We start from the raw sequence: 12,969 nt of genomic DNA on the forward strand, positions 1-12,969 counted from the left end.
GCTCCGACGGCTATTAAATATCTCATTTTGGCCACGAGGAATCGCTTTTCGAGGTTAGTACATGTGCGTTTACGGAAATACCACGTGGGCTATTCACTTTTTTATTATTATTTAGATACTTATTTTAACAAAAAAATAATAATAATAATGTAAATTTAGCCATTTTAAGTGTTTTTTTTTAAATACAGGGACACTATAAAATACTAAAATGGAAAACTACCTTACTTGATGGTTTTTGCGAAATGATCAAAACAATTTCTGTTTCTTTGCATTTCGAAATGTTCATCATCCTGGGAAATATTATTATCCCTTGTGAAATATGTTACTGACCAGTTTATGTTTTTTTGCCAGAAAAAAAATCTTTTACACGTAAATTAGCATAATCTTTGACACTACTAAATGTTCTTGGCCCCTGATTAAAAGTCTTTACATTTCTCACGGCGATAGACATTTCGTAGGACATTTTCATCATGAAATGATGACTTTTTAGCATGGCCCTTTCAGTAGGACTCTTACAAAAGAAAGTCTTACATTTTGAATTGTAATTATTGTTACTTTTTAACACGGGTTTCACAATGAAATACCAATAAAGTACGTAAGTATTTTTCACACTTTTATGGTTAAAAACATTTAACCCCACATAATGGATGTCGCATTTTATGAGAAAAAAGTAAATGAGATTAATGTAGGAATTATCGATGCATCAGTGTATAAAGTACTCCTTTGTCACATAGCATATTAATTCATTTATGTTAGCATTAAGTCAATTTAAGCACAAATCAAAATAAATTTAGTAACGGGACACAATTGCAAAAATGGTCCCTTTGGTTGTTAAAGACATGTGGTTGTAGTCCAAAAAAATTTGGTGGTGCATCAGTGGTCCAATTTTAAATATATTATGTGGTTTTGGTTCCTCTGATTGATATTTTTGTGTGATTATGGTTCACACCCCGCCTAAAATGACTAATATGCCCCTAAAAATATTTTTTAATTTCTTTTTATGTATTTTTCTTAAGATTTCTTATTCTTTTAATTAAATAAACCAAAAAAATCCCAAGATCCCACCTAAGTCGTCATCCCCAGTCTCCACCCTTATCCCTCTCTCGATCTTCCTTCTTTACTGGCTAGACCTAACCTCCACCGTTGGCCTTGCCTCTAACAACGACAACAGCTCCACCTCCCATCGCCTCTCTCTAAGTTGAAATTTTCTCAGCCCCACCTTCCACCGCCTCTCTCTAATATGAAAATTTCGCAGTCCCACCTCCCACTGCCTAAACTAAAAGTTTCTCACCCCACCTTCCACCGGCCACTGGCAAACTACTCCCTTCCGTCGCCACCAACAGTATCGAAGAAGGGCAGTGACGGCGTAGTGGAGATCGGAATTAGGGTTTGCACACATTTTTGTCAGATATGTTCGCCGCAGTAAGACTAAGCAACGACGAAGTCTGAGAGGAATTTGACAATTGTGGTCGTCTTCGCTTGCCTTCTCCATCGCCACCTACACCACTTTCCTTTGTATGCATTCTTCGTTTCCACCTCTGATTGCCTTCAACCGTTGAAACGACAATTGTCGTCCTCCACAAATGATTGGCAAAAAAGCTTAAAATCGACACACACACATGTAATCCATGGCAAAAACTCTTGAAATCAACACACACTAAATTAGGAATGATAGAAAACAAGGTTTGTGGTGATTCGGTTGGAATATAGGCGGACACAGGTGGTTGTGATGTAGGTGTTCACCATTTTTGTTTTGCAAACCGTAGCATCGATATGCAAACTCTGGCTTCGACGTCGACTCTGTTTGGAAAACCATATCTCCGATGGAGGGTAGGCTAATTCTAGTTGTTTCTTGGTTTCGTTGTCTAGATCCAACCATGGGAGGGAGGTAGTGGTTGAATTGAATTACAGGAGGGGGAAGAAGTGGTAGAAGGGGATCGTAAGAGAGAGAGGGGATGACCTCTTTTTTATTTTTATTTAATTAAAAGTAGTAAAATGAATATAACGTAATTAAAAAACCAAATATAAGGGGTATAATAGTCTTTTCATGTTGATAGGGACTAAAAACAATAAAAAAAAGTCTAATTTTGGACTAGTAATGCACCACTAAAACTTTTTAGACCAAAACTACAAAATTTTACCTACCAGTACTATTTTTGCAATTTTGTCTATTAATGAAATTATCTAAAGAGAATATTTTAGGCTGATTTATTTTGAGTAAGAAGATGTCAATTTAATTTAATTTAATCAATTTAATTTAATTTAATCAAATCAAACCTCTTATAATTAAAGAAAACCAATCTCAAATCAAAATAAGGTTTTAATGAACGAACTAAAGATAAGTATTAATCAATACCAAATTATCAATGGCTTAATAACTCACACTAAAAAAATAAAATAGATAAATATGATATTTTGAAAGCTTATAAATAATATATATGATGAGAAATTAAATATAATCCTATATATATATATATATATATATATATATATATATATATATATATATATATATATATATATATATATATATATATATATATATATATATATATATATATATATATATATATATATATATATATATATATATCCTTCTATCCATCTTAAGACTATGTTTGGCAGACTAGCTGAAAAGCTAACTGATAACTGAAAAGTTGGTTGCTAGCTTATAAGTTAGCGGATAAAAAATAACGTTTGGTAAAAACTAGATGATAAGCTAGCAAAAAGATATAAAATAACATTTAGAAGAATACGTTTTTTGTAATTAATTAAGGGTATATTGAGAAAAAAATTTAAAAAGCTAGCATATCAGCTACTTTTTGGCTTGCTAAACATGACAATTTAAAAAAGCTCGAAAAATAAGCTAACTTATCAGCTAGTTGTGGCGTGCCAAACACAGCCTAAATGATGACATGTGTCATATTTAATAAAAATAATAATATTTTAATATACTTGTGTGACATGTCATCATTTAAGATGGACATAATGATATGTAGAAAGGAATAAAGAAGGATATTTAATTTCTCAAATTAGATATTAGGTTGGAAAAATATAATATTTTGTTATTTATTACATAAATATATAAATTTATCCTTAACTTTTATAGGCATTTAAGATGTAATTAAACAAATATATTTCTTTTAAAATTTATTTCAAATCAAACGGTTCAAAATGATCTTCAAAACGAACAATAAAGTTATTTGCTAACATACCTTTAATAATTTATGGCATCATGTATTCATATTTCATACTTCAGCTTTATCGATAATTCTAAACATAATAAAATTGTATGGATATTCATGCATTGAGTCGTTATTGCCACCACCCTAATGGCCTCGTATAGTTTACTAGCGGGGTCGACGACATGAGTGGACACATTATTGGCATTTCAAAGCCAACTTCCATAGGGCATGAAACCGTATTACTCGAAGAGATGGCTTTGGATGCTGTGTTGCTTGATCGTGTTTTCAAAGCACCTATCACGACCGTCAAAAGTATACCTCATAGTTGTCGTATGACTTTCTCCCAAGCGCTGCAAACAGCTCTTAACAAGGTGATCGCTCACCCCGAATCTGTTGAATCATGGGTTAGGCTGTTGTTGCTCCCCCGATGTACTTTGCAGGTGTTTAGGCCTACGAACATACAAGAACGTAGGTCTGGGAACAGGAAATCGTCCCAAAATCGTTGTATATTGAATTCTTTAGCTACATGGGGGAAAGAGAGCGGTATTGTCACATTAATTGAAAATATGTTTGACAATGCAAGTCTTGGCTCATCGGGCCAAAGCGTTGATCAGTTACGGGATGGCAGAACGAAGGGCAACACCAACATTCGACAATGTCTTCGTAAGGTTGCTGATGAGCATTTTACAGCAGCAGTGAAAGTGTTGTGCTCCTCGGGTGTTGCTTCACATGACATGGACACTATCAAAGCATTAGAGGCTAAACATCCATACAAGTCACCCCCATCCATGCCGAGCACCATTTATTCTGAGCCTCCCCTTATAGCAGATATTGATAATGTCCTTGGTTGTATTAAATCATTTCATAAAGGAACTTCTTGCGGGAGAGACGGTTTGAGAGCTCAACATATTTTGGATGCTCTATGTGGGGAAGGATCTGTTATAGCCACAGATCTCCTACATGCCATCACCGTAGTGGTTAACCTATGGTTAGGGGGAAGATGTGCATCATGTCTGGCGGAATTTGTGGCGTCTGCACCTCTTACTCCGCTTCTAAAACCTGACAATGGAATCCATCCTATTGTCGTGGGCACTATATGGAGGCGTTTGGTCTCGAAGGTTGCTATGAAAGGAGTTGGTAAAGAAATTGGCGCAATACCTTAATGAATTTCAATTTGGAGTAGGTGTGTCGGGTGGTGCTGAAGCTGTACTTCATAGTGTTAATAGGGTATTGAGTGCACGACATGATGATGGATCTCTTGCAATGCTTACTGTGGATTTCTCAAATGCCTTCAATTTAGTGGATAGATCTGCCTTACTTCACGAGGTCAGGATGAGGCGCCCTTCCATTTCCTTATGGGTCAAATTCTTATATGGCCATGCAACAAGGTTGTATTTGGGAGATAAGCATATTTGGTCCACTACTAGGGTCCAGCAAGGTGACCCTTTGGGACCACTTCTTTTTGCTCTTGTACTGCACCCACTTATACATCAAATTAGAGACAATTGTAAGCTTCTTCTTCATGCTTGGTACCTTGATGACGGGACAGTCATTGGAGATTCAGAGGAGGTGGCTAGAGTATTGGACATCATTAGGGTGGCAGGCCCAGGATTGGGGCTTGAGTTGAATATCAAGAAAACTGAGCTATTTTGGCCTTCATGCGATGGTAGGAAGCTTCGTTCAGGTTTATTCCCTGCAGACATTGGCCGACCGTCAGTGGGGGTGAAGCTTCTTAGGGGAGCTGTTAGTAGAGACGTGAGTTTTATTAGCGGGTTAGCCATGAAGAGGGTTGCCAATGCTGTTGATTTGATGCGCCTTCTACCACAGTTACATAACCCCCAAAGTAAGCTTCTTTTGCTTCGATCTTGGGCATCGCCAAACTTTTCTTTGGTCTGAGAACGTGCCAACCCGCTCACATGGAAGAGGCTGCTCTATGTTTTGATAAAGGGTTACGTGAGTCGATTGAAGATATTGTGGTTTGTGGGGGTCCGTTCTTTGGGGACCTTCAACGGCGACTGGCTTCGTTACCAATTAAATTTGGTGGTTTGGAGTCGTACTCAGCAGTAGAGGCTTCCTCATATGCTTTTGTTGCCTCACGGGCTCAATCGTGGGTGTTACAAGACCACATCTTACGAAATAGCGGCATATGTGGTATGGATTTAGATTATGTTTGTGCTTTCGTCTGTCTTCATGATACGATTACGAGCTTTGACTTTAGCGGTTTCACTAATAAGGACACCGCCCCTCCAAAAGCCCAACATTCATTGGCGAGTGTCCTTTTTAGTAAAATTGTCCAAGACATGGAAGTTCACTTCGACATGACGATTAGGCAGAAAGCTATTTTTGAGTGTCTAAGGGCCCCACATGCTCAGGATTTTCTTATGACTATTCCTATTGACGATCTTGGCCAGCATATGTTGCCAGTGGAGTATCGTGCCATCCTCAAGTATCGCCTTATGATCCCTTTATTTCCGGCTGACGAGACTTGCCCTGTTTGTCGTAAGGTGTGTTTGGAATCGTTTGGGGAGTAGGGGTGTTCGTTTGGATGGATCGGTTTGATCTGATCCAATCAAGTGAATCCAAATTGATTTCGGTTTTCAAAACATGGATCTGAATAGTCCAAACTAAATTCAAATCCGATCCGATCCGATCTAATTACAATTCGGTTGGATGGTTTTTATAATTCGGTTTTAAAAAACCGAAACATTTTAAAACGACATATAATTATAATATTACCTAACTTTACACAAGAAGCAAAAACAAATTATTTAGTTATCATTTAAAATTTATAAACAACTACTAAGAAGATATATTATACTTAAGTATTTTATAGATAGAAAACTTTTGAGAGAAAATGCATATTAATGTCTATTTATCGGGTGAAACGTTTTGAACCTATTTGAAAAAATAAATTACAAAATTAATAAATAACTATACATATATATTATAAATAGATAAATTATTAAAGGTTATTCGGTTTTTTTGGACTATTCGGTTCTTATTTTATACACCAAAACCAATCCGAAATCCAAAATAATAATTCGGTTTTGTTGAAAACCAATCCAAAATTCCGAATATCCGAACCAAATTGTCCAATTAGATAATTCGGTTTTATCCGAATAGTGAACAGCCCTACTGGGGAGCATGCAATTCATTGTAAAGAGCTCCTGGGTTTCAAGTACCGACACGATCTGGTTAGGGATGTTCTGTTTGACATATTTAGACGCGCTGAGATTTCTACCAAGAAAGAGGCACCTGTGAACTTTCTGACTGACCCATTGGAAGGAAGATCAACACTTAGACCAGCTGATGTTTTAGTATTTGGATGGGCTGGAGGAAAACATGCATGCATGGATCTAACAGGGGTCTCCCCTCTTGTGGGCTTAGGGAGTGGAGTTTTCACAGTGGGGCAAACTGCTTTAAAACATGCATCAAGCAAAGTGGCAAAACATAAGAAAGCGTGTATGGAAAATCAACACACGTTTATACCCTTTGCATTTGATACTTTCGGTTTCCTTGCGCCAGAAGCTGTGGAGCTACTCAATAGAGTCCAACGGATCATGCATTGTAATGTTATGACTCCAAGATCTATAGATGTTGTTTTTAAAAGAATTAGTTTTGTCATCCAAAAAGAGGTTGCGGCACAGTTTGTTGCTCGTTTATCCGCTACGTCTATGTAATTTTCAAGTAACAACATTACAATAAAATTATGATTTAACGTCAATTTATTTTTTTCACTATAACCGCATACTAAATTTCCTGTTAAAACATATCTTCAACATTTTAATAAAAAAAAACATATTTTCATTATATTATGTTTTTCATTATATTATTTCGTGTTAAAACATATCTTCAACATTTTAATTAAAAAAAAACGTATTTTCATTAATTTTCAAGTAAAAACATTACAATAAAATTATTATTTAACGTCAATTTATTTTTTTCACTATAACCGCATGCTAAATTTCATGTTAAAACATATCTTCAACATTTTAATTAAAGAAAAAACGTATTTTCATTATATTATTTATTGGATAAATAGTATGTAATTAGATAGTAAATAATTCCCAACAAAATTTTATATTCACTTATAAAAATCTCTTGACAAGTTTTAATAATATGTTTATTTTAAAAAAATGTTTTAATTTTTGTATTGGATACTTAATAATTTTTTGGTATAGACTATAGAGTGAGTAATGTAACATGCCATTACTAATCAATACTATAAACTTACCATTTTTACAATACAGTCAATGCTATAATTGGAAACCAAACTCGAGTACAAAAGCCAAGTCACGAAAATTCTCTTGAAACCACTCGAAATCGCTTACCCTACCACCACCACTTGACCCTTGAATGACGCCCACTTACGATGCAACAACCACAAACAAGTTGAAAACTACAATTATTTTGTCCACAACCAAATAAAAAATGATTTAAAATCGGTCATTGTTATCTTTTTATGATCGAGTAAATAGCTATAGGAATGGATGGACAGAAGTGACTTGGAAATGAATAATTTTGTACAAGTTAGATGCTAGTCCCACTATGGGGATATATTCACTAGACTAGAAAAGGTTTCACGGGTGGCCGAGTCTTGATATGGATGGGCCCCATATATAGTCGAATATGAACTATCTCGTTCTAGAAATGAAACCATCAACACTTGCAAAGCAATAAAAAAACATTCCATAGCGAGACCGTCCGTACGATGTAACATAAATCTTGTAGAAACTTTGTTGACTAGTTTTCATTATTTATATTAGTGGGAGAAGAAACGTTTAATGGGTTTATAAACTTTTTCTCATGATAGGCCTTAAAAGACTTACAATGGATTAAGAAGTCAAGCCCACACGCGTGCCTAGCTTAGTCAATGTCGTAAGTGTGCGATTTAGGCGCAGATGCATCGGTCGTTGGGAGCTGAGGAGATCTTATTTTTGGTGAGTTCGGATCAAATCATTTTTATTGCTCTGGTCAAACGGTTGACCGTCGTTTACTTCGTGGAAATCACGTTGGAATATTCTAGAGGCCCAGAAAACGGTTTGCTTCAAAAGCAAGGCGTCACCCTATATTTAGTCATATATTTTGCATATAATGTTAATACTTTTTGGCTAATTTATTACAATTATGGAACAAAATATGCTTAATTATGTTTAAATTATATTTTCAGTCCAAAAGAAGTGCTCAGAAGCAAAAGGAAGCAGGAGCAGCTGTCGGGAGCTCGGGAATCAAGGAAAGAAGAAAAGAGCCAAAAATCACAAGGCACTCAACGAGTCGGTACGTGACTCGACAAGTTCCCACAAAGGTTCTCGAAGCAGAGGAATCATTGCCTTGCCGGACACAGGGATTTAATGAGGGACTCGGCGAGTTTGTACCTAGACTCGACGAGTCACCTCTAATCTATAAAAGAGACTTCCAGATCGACACCCGATTTTTTTAAGAAGTCCTTGGAGATAAAGTTGCGAATAAGACTTATGGAGCGTGAGAAGTCGGAGAATCAACCTAGATCCATTTTTGGAGGAGAATTAAGGCAAAATCAATTTATTCTTTACTAAATCTAGTTTCCAAAACATGTTTGAGTTATTGGATTGTGTTTTTGAGTTTTTTACTATCTTAATCATGAACTAGAACATATATCTTCTGTTTAGGGAAGACAAATTTGTGACTATGTGTTAATTTATGAGTAGGATTAATTTTTGTTGGTAATAATGTTTTTCTATGCTTGTTAAAGAACCTTATGTGTTGATTACAACTGTTTTCTGTTAATTAACCTGTAATTAAGTTGCATGACCATCTCTTAATTGCTAACCTCATATGATGCATGTGAAAACATTTTTATATGCCTAGGAATAGCGAATGTGAAACTGGGGTTAATAGAAAACAGGAAAATTAATGTGTGAGCTTGTATGACGAACCATCAGCAAGAGGTTAATTAAAGGACCAATTTAGTTGACCACTACAAGTCTTACTTAATCCGAATAAATAAACTAGGAAATTCATTAATTTAAACAACTGACCACTGCTTAGATTAATTTGTTTTTTAAGGATTAGTAATAGCGAACGTGAACCTAATAATCTTAATCGGTAGCCAATATAAATTAATCCATTGCACTTTTCATAGAATCAACCATAGGATCAAACGAGTCAACCCTAAGTCTCTTCCACTATTGAATTTAGTTGATTTTAGCTCTCTAGCTGAAAATTGTTTTGTTGGAGTTTTAGTTAGAAATTTAAGTTTTCTAGTCTTGCAAAACTAGAGAAAACCCCTCATTTTATTATTTGTTTTTAGATAGTTCTAGTAATTAGTTTAATTGTCGTTCCCTGAGTTCGATATTCTGCTTACTAAAAACTATACTTACATTAGACAGGTACACTGCCTATTGAGTGTCAAATTTACATTAGAAAAGTAGGAATAAAACTAGTTAGTTTTACACACATCAAGTTTTTGGCGCCGTTGCTAGGTAACGGTTCAAAAATTAATTCTAATTTCTAGTATTACCAATCCTTTGTGTGAGATTAATCTTGCACAAAGTTACTGCTTTAGTAGTCTAGGTATTAGGTTTAGTTTTAATTTTATAGGATTTAAAAAAAAATTGTTCGTATTTTTTCAATTTTAGCCTTGAACTCGCCGAGTGCAGTCGAAGCTACTCGACGAGTCCATCGCTGAAACTCAATTTCGTTTTATTTATTTATTTATTTATATTTCTTTTTACGTGTGTTTTATGTTTTGTTTGCAGTTCGTTTATGACCAGGGGAGGAGGTACACCTTTGATGCCACCGCTTGAAGATCCGAAAGCAACCTTAAAGAAAAACAAAGGTAAGAACATAGGAGAAACCGCAACATCGAAGAATTCACCATTGAAGAATTTAAAAGTTGTTTTTAGTAAGAAAAATGGCAAGAAGGTAGGAGAATCCAACTTCTCTTCAGTGGTGGACGAAGACCCAAAGAAGGAGGACATCGAGTACGAAGAAACCGAATCCGAAGAAGAAAGCGGCTTTGAAGACGAACCCGCTAACACCATGGCAAACATTGATGAAGTTCCTATGGGTGAATGGAAGAAAAGGATACGTGACGATACCGGCCCAAGACCCGTGCAACCCGTGATTCCCGCTACTGCCACTTTCGAACTAAAGGGTCACATACTTGCTCAACTTAAGGAAATCCCCTTCTACGGGAAAGATCACGCAGACGCCTACAAGCATTTGGATGAGGTCAACGATGTAGGTGATTATTTTAATGTTCCAAATGTGCCTCGCGAAACCGTGTTGCTTCGTATGCTTCCAGTTACATTCAAGGGTGTTGCAAAGGATTGGCTCAAGTCACTACCACCAGGATCCATCACTACATGGGCTAAAATGAAGGAAGAATTCATTGATCAATTTTATCCTCCCTCAAAGATAGCCAAATTAAAGAAAGCCATTGTCAACTTTGAGCAACAAGCTGGAGAATCCTTATATGAGGCGTGGGAGAGATACAAAGGTTTACTAAGGAATTGCCCACATCATGATCTTAATAGCCAACAAGAAGTCTCCATTTTTGTATGATGGAGTGAATGTGACCACAAGACATCTTCTTGACTCGCAAGGACCGCTCACGAAGAAAGCACCCCCACCGATAAAAGAGCTAATTGAAGAATTCTCTAAACACTCTAGAGAATATCATAACCCAAGGAATGAACTAAGTCGGGGGGGGGGGGGGGGGTGGTGAACTCAGTTAAGGATAGCATGGCGGCAATGATGGCTAAATTAGATAGTTTGGATCGAAGAATGACTAAGATTGACCAATCCATCCACGTTATCCGGGTGGGATGTGCGAATTGCAAAGGGCCTCATCTCACTAAAGATTGTGATCTGGATGAGAATGAGAACCGGAAAGCACAAGTGTGCTATTCAAGTGGTGATAGGTATGATGACAACTGGCGAAAACCCAAGAAGGATTGGCTTCCGTATGATGAGTATAAAAAGGCAAAGGAGGAAAAGTACAAACAAAAAGATAAAGGCTTTTATCAAAAGGAGGAACTGGTGCAAGAAAAGAAATCAGATTTTGAAGACATGCTCACGAGATTTGCAGCTGCATCTGAGAAGAGACACAATGATACTGAAGCTGCAATGAAAGAACAACGAAATATGTTAAGGGAGCAACAAGGCATGATTAGAGAACATCAAACCATGATGATAGATCAACGAGCCATGCTTAGGAATCAGCAAGCATCTATTCTGAACATTGAAAAACAACTAGGCCAACTTGCACTACAAATAAACGAAAGACAACCGGGTGGGCTTCCTAGTAATACCGAAAATAATCCGAGAGGTGCACACATTAATATCATGACAACTAGGAGTGGGAAAATTATTACTTCTCTGATCCCCATTCAGAAAGAAGATCCTAAACTGGTGCGAGAGGAGGCAGAAAAGCAGAAACCGTTGAACCCCGACACGACTCGCTGAGTCAAGGACATGGACTCGACGAGTCCTCCGCTTGAATCGAAAAAAGAGCCTTCTGGTATACCTTATCAGCCTCCATTACCATTTCCAGGCCGAGCTAGACAAGATAAGCATGATGTTGATTATCAAAAATTTATGGAACACATCAAAGCCCTTCAAATTAACATGCCCTTCATCGAGGCAATTGCACAAATGCCAAAGTATGCCAAATTCTTAAGGGAACTCCTCATAAATAGAATGAAGATGGAAGAAGTAAAAGAGGTAGTTCTCAATGAAAATTGTTCAGCCGCCATGTTGAACAAAATGCCTAAAAAGAAAGGTGACCCGGGTAGTTTGACATTGCCTTGTCAATTCGGAAATTTGGCAACTATACACGCATTAGCGGATTCAGGGCAAGTGTAAATCTCATGTCATATTCGTTCTTTAAGAAATTAGACCTTCCGGAGCCAAGGCCAATTCGAATGGCAATACACTTAGCTAATAAAACGATAACATTTCCAAGGGGAATATGCGAGGACCTATTGGTAAAAGTTGATAAGTTCGTGTTCCCCGCGGATTTCATAGTTCTAGACATGGAAGCGGATCCTCAAGTCCCGATCATACTTGGAAGAACTTTCCTCAACACCACGAGTGCTATAGTAGACATGTGAGATTCCAAACTCACTATTCGGGTGGGAAACGAATCAGTGACATTTGGAGTAGATCAAGCAATGAAGCATGCAAGGTTTAGTGATGATACGACATTCTCGGTAAATATGATGGACGAATTAATAGAAGATTGGAAAGAGGATAAGTTAAACAATTCCACCATTTCTTTTGAAGAAGATTTTGATGCTGAAGGGGACCTGAAAGAGATAGAGAGACTGCTAGAAGAAGCCGACTACAATGATTTAATCATAAGGGCAGAAAGCTCGACTCGCCGAGTCGATACCACAGACTCGACGAGTCCCTACAGGAATTCACGATCAGGCGAGAATTTTAGCCTAGAATCGACGAGTTACATACCCCGACTCGACGTGTCCAGTGTACAAGATACGAAATCAGACCTTAAAACTCTACCTGGTCATTTAGAGTATGCATTTCTTGAAGAAGGTGATCAAAAACCCAGTTATTATAGCTTCTGACCTCTTCGAATCTGAAAAAGAAGAATTAGTCCATGTCCTAAAGAAGAAAAAGAGTGCCATTGCATGGAGTATCACCGATATCAAGGGAATAAGCCCTTCTTATTGCTCTCATAAGATCAACCTGGAAGAAGGGGTGAAGCCGGTAGTGTAACATCAAAGGAGGTTGAACCCGAACATGCAAGAAGTGGTCAAGAAGGAAGTAGTCAAGCTTTTAG

The 12,969-nt window shown here is 36.9% G+C and overlaps 1 long non-coding RNA gene and 1 other non-coding gene across 2 annotated transcripts; one reads left to right on the forward strand and one right to left on the reverse strand.

Annotated features, from left to right (window-relative positions):
- The first annotated feature begins 7,897 nt into the window (after positions 1-7,897).
- Positions 7,898-8,908, forward strand: LOC111910134 (uncharacterized). Its single transcript, XR_006191990.1, has 2 exons — positions 7,898-8,125; positions 8,356-8,908. It is a non-coding gene; the product is annotated as an uncharacterized LOC111910134 (long non-coding RNA).
- A 1,681-nt stretch (positions 8,909-10,589) lies between these two features.
- Positions 10,590-10,696, reverse strand: LOC111910422 (small nucleolar RNA R71). Its single transcript, XR_002856531.1, has one exon. It is a non-coding gene; the product is annotated as a small nucleolar RNA R71 (small nucleolar RNA).
- Positions 10,697-12,969: the final 2,273 nt, after the last annotated feature.

Source organism: Lactuca sativa, chromosome 5, assembly GCF_002870075.4.
Source record: "Lactuca sativa cultivar Salinas chromosome 5, Lsat_Salinas_v11, whole genome shotgun sequence".
Lineage (NCBI taxonomy): Eukaryota > Viridiplantae > Streptophyta > Magnoliopsida > Asterales > Asteraceae > Lactuca > Lactuca sativa.